Raw genomic sequence first — 7,895 nt, forward strand, 5'->3', positions numbered from 1 at the left:
AGTGTTTTAGATATGACTCCTATGCATATTAATGAGTTCACATGACCATATATGGTTATCTGTTATTTAATCAAATCTCTTGTTCACTGTTGTCATAATGACACAGGATTCATCTTCCTAACTGCGACAGTGTTTAAGATATAATGGTTATGCATATTAATGAGCTCACGTGACTATATATGGTCATCTGTTATTTTAATCAAATCTTTTGTTCAATGTTGTCATAATAACACAGGATTCCACTTCCTAACTGCAACAGTGTTTGAGATATGACAGTTATGCATATTAATGAGCTCACATGACCATATATGGTCATTTGTTATTTTAATTGAATCTCTTGTTCAAGTTTGTCATAATAACACAGGATTCATCATCCTAACTACAACAGTGCTTGAGTTATAACAGTTATGCATATTAATGAGGTTAGAAGCCCCCACCCCATGGGTGACCAGCCACGTGGCCTAACAGTGTGCTATTGGGGCAAAATGCAATCTGATTAAAATCTGATGTAGTGTACGGGCTTTAATTATTGTGGCTATAATTTTATTTTTTATTACTTTTGTTATTAATGCCCTTTTATTTTATTATTTTACTTTGATTTTGATTTTGTGATTTTTTTTTAATTCTGCCCTACCTACATCTGATCCGACGCCTATGTAAGTCCCGTTCAAATCTCGCATAAGTAACAGCCAATCACAGCCCCCCTTTTATACAGGCTGTCAGTTGCTTACTTTTCAGTGTAGCGATACTACGGGCAATCTTTCTGTACATTATATTTTGCCCACTTGAATAAACCATTAATAGAAAATTGCTAGTATATTTTTATTTGCAAAAGAAATTCCACAGCATTTTACAATTTTTGTCATTACATTGAATATTTTTTTCACTTCCAACAAATGTGTACACTTCCAGATACATCTTCGCCAGCCAAGGTTCGTTCATTCAGTCATCGCTTCAATTTTACATCACTGAGCATAATTATCTAGAATGGAAGCAAAAAAATAAGTAAATCGTAATGATTAGAACACTGTAAACAGCTATAGTAAACAATGCAAACTGATTTTAAATTGTATGACGGTCACTGGCCCACGGCATCGACGCGGAAAATTGGAGCAAAAAAATATTTCCTGATCAATTGCGATGTGTTCCAATAAAAAATATTTTATTCCAAATCAGCTCAATTACTTTAATAAAGAGTTATTGTATAATGTACAAAATGATGATACAATTTGATGAATATTTACGGCTACGGTTTCAATACCGTAGACGATGTTGGCCCGATCTTCAACAAAACATCACCCATCTCCAGGGCAGGCGACTGGAAAAAGACACTGGTGTTCGGTCGAAACGGCGGAAACAAAATCGTCACTCCCAGAATAACTATGCAAAATAACGATTTAAAGTCGAACCATTCGAGCCACAATATTAACATAAAAATGACTTTTGTTGCATTTGACAATGATAAACTTACCGAAAAGCCGTGTTATTCTCGGTCGCTAACGTCGGTATAATCCGCCATTTTATTTGAGTGTGTATGCCACCCGACTCCGCCCGGTGACGTCATCATGTGCGCTATAGAAGGAGGTATGTGATTCGTTGACTAAAATCGTCGATAGTGGGTCTCGTTGAAATCTCGTTACATAGGCATCGGCTCAGATGTAGGTAGGGCGGATTTAAAAAAAATCACAAAATCAAAATCAAAGTAAAATAATAAAATAAAATAAAATAAAAGGGCATTAATAACAAAAGTAATAAAAATTAAAATTAAAATAAGTTTATAGCCAAAATAATTAAAGCCCGCCCGTACACTACATCAGATTTTAATCAGATTGGGCAAAATGATGCATCTGATGACACAAATGCACATACAAAATTTGAAAGAAATCAGACTAATACAAAACATGTAGTTGCATAATTTCTATTTTCACAAAATCCAAGATGGCGGCCAAACCACGTGACTGATCAAAATAATATTATTTTTGTCGTATGCAGCTAAGGCCAGGCATGGTAAATATAAAAACATCTAGTAGATTGGTTGAATCGTCTCTGAGAAACAAATACCCAAACTTTTGGTCAATTTTGCTTAAAATCCAAAATGGCGGCCAAACCATGTGACTGATCTGAATTTTTTTTTAGGTTTCTGAAAGGGCTTGATACACAGATGCCATGAAGCAAAATTGACAATATTCCCTCAAGTGTTGCCAGAGTAAAAAACTACTTCCTGTTTAGAAGAAATCCAAAATGGTGGCCAAACCACGTGACCAATCGTAAACATTTTTTCAAACGTAAATGGGATTCATATATAGAAGCTAAATACTACATATGAGAGCATTCTACTTGGTGGTTCTGAAGAAGAAGATTTTTTAGTAGTTTTTGCCGTTTTTAGGAAAAACAAAATGGCGGGAAAAGTCACATGACCGCTAAAGTTTTTATTGCTGATATCTATTACACATGAGTTGTACTATATACCATAAAAAAATCTAGACGCCTAGACCCTCAGAAAGTGGTCAAACAGCCACTTCCGGTTTTATTTCAATCCAATATGGCTGCAAAACTAATTGCCCAATCTAAATTCTGAAAGCATGTTGCACCAGTTCACATTAGGGACTATCAGTATAGAGCATTATCAGACCATTCCGTTCAGCGGTTTTCTCAAACGGCTTGACGAAAAAAGTTACGGAAGAAAGAAAGAAAGAAAGAAAGAAGAATTAAAGCCGCAAGCGGCGTCACCGGGGCCCAAGCTGACAAGATTCTGTTTCATAATTAATGAGGTCACATGTTAGACAATCAGGTAGCTTGAATTATCAGTAACATGAGGTCAAAATAAAGTTGGTACCATGTATTTACCTGGTTTGGTTATCAAAATATGGTTTTCAAGATATATAATGAGCCATGTTCTTATGCACAATAATTAGATTACATAATCATATATAGCCATTTCTAATGTCAGTTACATCTTTCATTCAATGTCTTCATAATGACACTAGTTGCATGTCCTGCTCTGCGACAGTGTTTCAGATATGACTGCTATGCATATTAATAAGTTCACATGACCATATATGGTCATCTGTTATTTTAATCAAATCTCTTGTTCACTGTTGTCATAATAACACAGGATTCATCTTCCTAACTGCAACAGTGTTTGAGATATAATGGTTATGCATATTAATGAGTTCACATGGCCATATATGGTCATGTGTTATTTTAATCAAATCTCTTGTTCACTGTTGTCATAATAACACAGCTTCATTTTCCTAACTGCAACAGAGTTTAAGATATAATGGTTATGCATATTAATGAGTTCACATGACCATATATGGTCATCTGTTATTTTAATCAAATCTCTTGTTCACTGTTGTCATAATAACACAGGATTCATTTTCCTAACTGCAACAGTTTTTAAGATATAATGGTTATGCATATTAATGAGTTCACATGACCATATATGGTCATGTGTTATTTTAATCAAATCTCTTGTTCACTGTTGTCATAATAACACAGGATTCATTTTTCTAATTGCAACAGTGTTTAAGATATAATGGTTATGCATATTAATGAGTTCACATGACCATATATGGTCTTCTGTTATTTTAATCAAATCTCTTGTTCACTGTTGTCATAATAACACAGGATTCATCTTCCTAACTGCAACAGTGTTTGAGATATAATGGTTATGCATATTAATGAGTTCACATGACCATATATGGTCATCTGTTATTTTAATCAAATCTCTTGTTCACTGTTGTCATAATAACACAGGATTCATCTTCCTAACTGCAACAGTGTTTGAGATATAATGGTTATGCATATTAATGAGTTCACATGACCATATATGGTCATCTGTTATTTTAATCAAATCTCTTGTTCACTGTTGTCATAAGAACACAGGATTCATCTTCCTAACTGCAACAGTGTTTAAGATATAATGGTTATGCATATTAATGAGGTTAGAAGCCCCCACCCCTTAGGCGCCCAGCGACAAAACCCAGCCACGTGCTATTCAGTTGAAAGAATGCATCTCATGAGTAGAATGCACATATACAATTTTAGCAAAATCGGACCAATACAACACATGTAAATGCACAAGATTTGTTTTCATAAAATCCAAGATGGCGGCCAAACCATGTGACTGATCAAAATAATATTATTTTTCTCATATGAAGCTAAGGCTAGGCATGGTAAATATAAAAACATCTAGTACATTGGTTGAATCACCTCTGAGAAACAAATGTCCAAACTTTTAGTCAATTTTGCTTAAAATCCAAGATGGCGGCCAAACCATGTGACTGATCTGAAATCTTTTTTAGGTTTCTGAAAGAGATTGATATAGAGATGCCATACAGCAATATGGAAAATAATCTCTCAAGTGTGGCATGAGTAAAAAAACTACTTCCTGTTTAGAAGAAACCCGATATGGCGGCCAAACCACGTGACCAATCACAATAATTTTTGCAAACATAAATGGGATTCATATATAGAAGATGAATACTACATATGAGAGCATTCTGCTTGGTGGTTCTGAAGAAGAAGATTTTTAAGTGTTTTTTGCCGTTTTTAGGGAAAACAAAATGGCGGGAAAAGTCACATGACCGCTAAAGTTTTTATTGCTGATATCTATTACACATGAGTTGTACTATATGCCATAAAAAAATCGAGACGCCTAGACCCTCAGAAAGTGGTCAAACAGCCACTTCCGGTTTTATTTCAATCCAATATGGCTGCCAAACTAATTGACCAATCGAAATTCTGAAAGCATGTTGCACCAGTTCACATTAGGGACTATCAGTATAGAGCAATATCAGACCACTCCGTTCAGCGGTTTTCTCAAACGGCTTGACGAAAAAAGTTACGGAAGAAAGAAAGAAAGAAAGAAAGAAAAAACTGAACGATAATAATAGGGGCCTCGCCCTTTGGGCTTGGGCCCCTAATTAAAGCCGCAAGCGGCGTCACCGGGGCCCAAGCTATCAGACGAATTATGTAATTAAAGTGGTCAATGAATTGCCATTAAAGTACTTTGAATGATTTGTACAATGAGGTTGACGTGCCAATGGTTCCTTCTTTTTACCTGGTTTGGTTATCGAGATATTGTTTTTAGAATATGCAAGGAGCCGTGTGCTTCTGCATATATTAATGAGAGTTCACCTGACCATATATGTTCATCTGTTATTTTATTCAAATCTCTTGTTTAATGTCATCATAATTCAGCGAATTGCCATTATACTTTGAATGATTTGTACAATGAGGTTGACATGCTGATGCTTCCTTCTATTTACCTGGTTCGGTTATTGAGATACGGTTTTTAGAATATACAAGGAGCCATGTGCTCATGCATATTAATGAGGTTACATAATCATAAATGATATTCGCTTATACGATTTAATTTTTTTGGTAGATGTCTTCATTATGGCACTGGTTGCATGTCTTGTTCTGCAACAGTGTTTCAGATATGACAATTATGCATATTAATGAGTTCACATGACCATATATGGTCATCTGTTATTTTAGCCAAATCTCTTGTTTAACATCATCATAATAACACAGGTTTCATCTTTCTACCTGCAACAGTGCTTGAGATATAACAGTTATGCATATTAATGAGTTCACATGACCATATATGGTCATCTGTTATTTTATTCAAATCTCTTGTTTAACGTCATCATAATTCAGCAGGTTTCATCTTCCTAGCTACAACAGTGCTCAAGATATAGCAGTTATGCATATTAATGAGGTTAGAAGCCCCCACCCCATGGGCCTGTAGCCACACGACCTAGCCATGTGACATTCAGGGAAAAGAATGCGACTCTTGAGTAGAATTGACATACACAATTTCAGCCAAACCTGACCAATACAACACATGAAACTGCACAAGTTTCATTTTCGCATAATCCAAGATGGCGGCCAAACCACATGACTTATCGAAAATATATTATTTTTCTCATATGTAGCAATGTTCAGGCATGTTATATTCAAAACCAGCAGTTAATTGGTTGAATCACCTCTGAATAACAAATACCCAAACTTTTGGTAAATTTTGCTTAAAATCCAAAATGGCGGCCAAACCATGTGACTGATCTGAATTTTTGTTTAGGTTTCTGAAAGGGCTTGATACACAGATGCCATGAAGCAAAATTGAAAATATTCCCTCAAGTGTTGCCAGAGTAAAAAACTACTTCCTGTTTAGAAGAAATCCAAAATGGTGGCCAAACCATGTGATCAATCGTAAACATTTTTTCAAACATAAATGGGATTCATATATAGAAGCTAAATACTACATATGAGAGCATTCTGCTTGGTGGTTCTGAAGAAGAAGATTTTTTAGTAGTTTTTGCCGTTTTTAGGAAAAACAAAATGGCGGGAAAAGTCACATGACCGCTAAAGTTTTTATTGCTGATATTTATTACACATGAGTTGTACTATATACCATAAAAAAATCTAGACGCCTAGACCCTCAGAAAGTGGTCAAACAGCCACTTCCGGTTTTATTTCAATCCATTATGGCTGCCAAACTAATTGACCAATCTAAATTCTGAAAGCATGTTGCACCAGTTCACATTAGGGACTATCAGTATAGAGCATTACCAGATCATTCCGTTCAGCGGTTTTCTCAAATGGCTTGACGAAAAAGTTACGGAAGAAAGAAAGAAGAAAGAAAGAAGAATTAAAGCCGCAAGCGGCGTCACCGGGGCCCAAGCTGACAAGATTCTGTTTCATAATTAATGAGGTCACATGTTAGACAATCAGGTAGCTTGAATTATCAGTAACATGAGGTCAAAATGAAGTTGGTACCATGTATTTACCTGGTTTGGTTATCGAAATATGGTTTTCAGGATATATAATGAGCCATGTTCTTATGCACAATAATGAGATTACATAATCATATATAGCCATTTCTAATGTCAGTTACATCTTTCATTGAATGTCTTCATAATGACACTAGTTACATGTCCTGCTCTGCGACAGTGTTTCAGATATGACTGCTATGCATATTAATGAGTTCACATGACCATATATGGTCATCTGTTATTTTAATCAAATTTCTTGTTCACTGTTGTCATAATAACACAGGATTCATCTTCCTAACTGCGACAGTGTTTTAGATATGACTGCTATGCATATTAATGAGTTCACATGACCATATATGGTTATCTGTTATTTTAATCAAATCTCTTGTTCACTGTTGTCATAATGACACAGGATTTATCTTCCTAACTGCGACAGTGTTTAAGATATAATGGTTATGCATAGTAATGAGTTCACGTGACCATATATGGTTATCTGTTATTTTAATCAAATCTCTTGTTCACTGTTGTCATAATGACACAGGATTCATCTTCCTAACTGCAACAGTGTTTGAGATATAACGATTACGCATATTAATGAGCTCACGTGACTATATGGTCATCTGTTATTTTAATCAAATCTTTTGTTCAATGTTGTCATAATAACACAGGATTCCACTTCCTAACTGCAACAGTGTTTGAGATATGACAGTTATGCATATTAATGAGCTCACATGACCATATATGGTCATTTGTTATTTTAATCAAATCTCTTGTTCAACGTTGTCATAATAACACAGGATTCATCATCCTAACTACAACAGTGCTTGAGTTATAACAGTTATGCATATTAATGAGGTTAGAAGCCCCCACCCAATGGGTGCCCAGCCACGTGGCCTAACAGTCTGCTATTGGGGCAAAATGAGGCATCTGATGACACAAATGCACATACAAAATTTGAATGAAATCAGACTAATACAAAACATGTAGTTGCATAATTTCTATTTTCACAAAATCCAAGATGGCGGCCAAACCACGTGACTGATCAAAATAATATTATTTTTCTCGTATGGAGCTAAGCCCAGGCATGGTAAATATAAAAACCTCTAGTAGATT

General features: G+C 35.3%; 1 long non-coding RNA gene across 1 annotated transcript; it reads right to left on the minus strand.

The window, feature by feature from the left end:
- Window positions 1–512: 512 nt before the first annotated feature.
- Window positions 513–1,826, minus strand: LOC146740970 (uncharacterized). Its single transcript, XR_014930037.1, has 2 exons — window positions 1,472–1,826; window positions 513–982 (listed from the first exon to the last, which is right to left on the minus strand). It is a non-coding gene; the product is annotated as an uncharacterized LOC146740970 (long non-coding RNA).
- Window positions 1,827–7,895: the final 6,069 nt, after the last annotated feature.

This window comes from Saccoglossus kowalevskii, chromosome 7 (genome assembly GCF_978046115.1).
Source record: "Saccoglossus kowalevskii chromosome 7, keSacKowa6.1, whole genome shotgun sequence".
Classification (NCBI taxonomy): domain Eukaryota; kingdom Metazoa; phylum Hemichordata; class Enteropneusta; family Harrimaniidae; genus Saccoglossus; species Saccoglossus kowalevskii.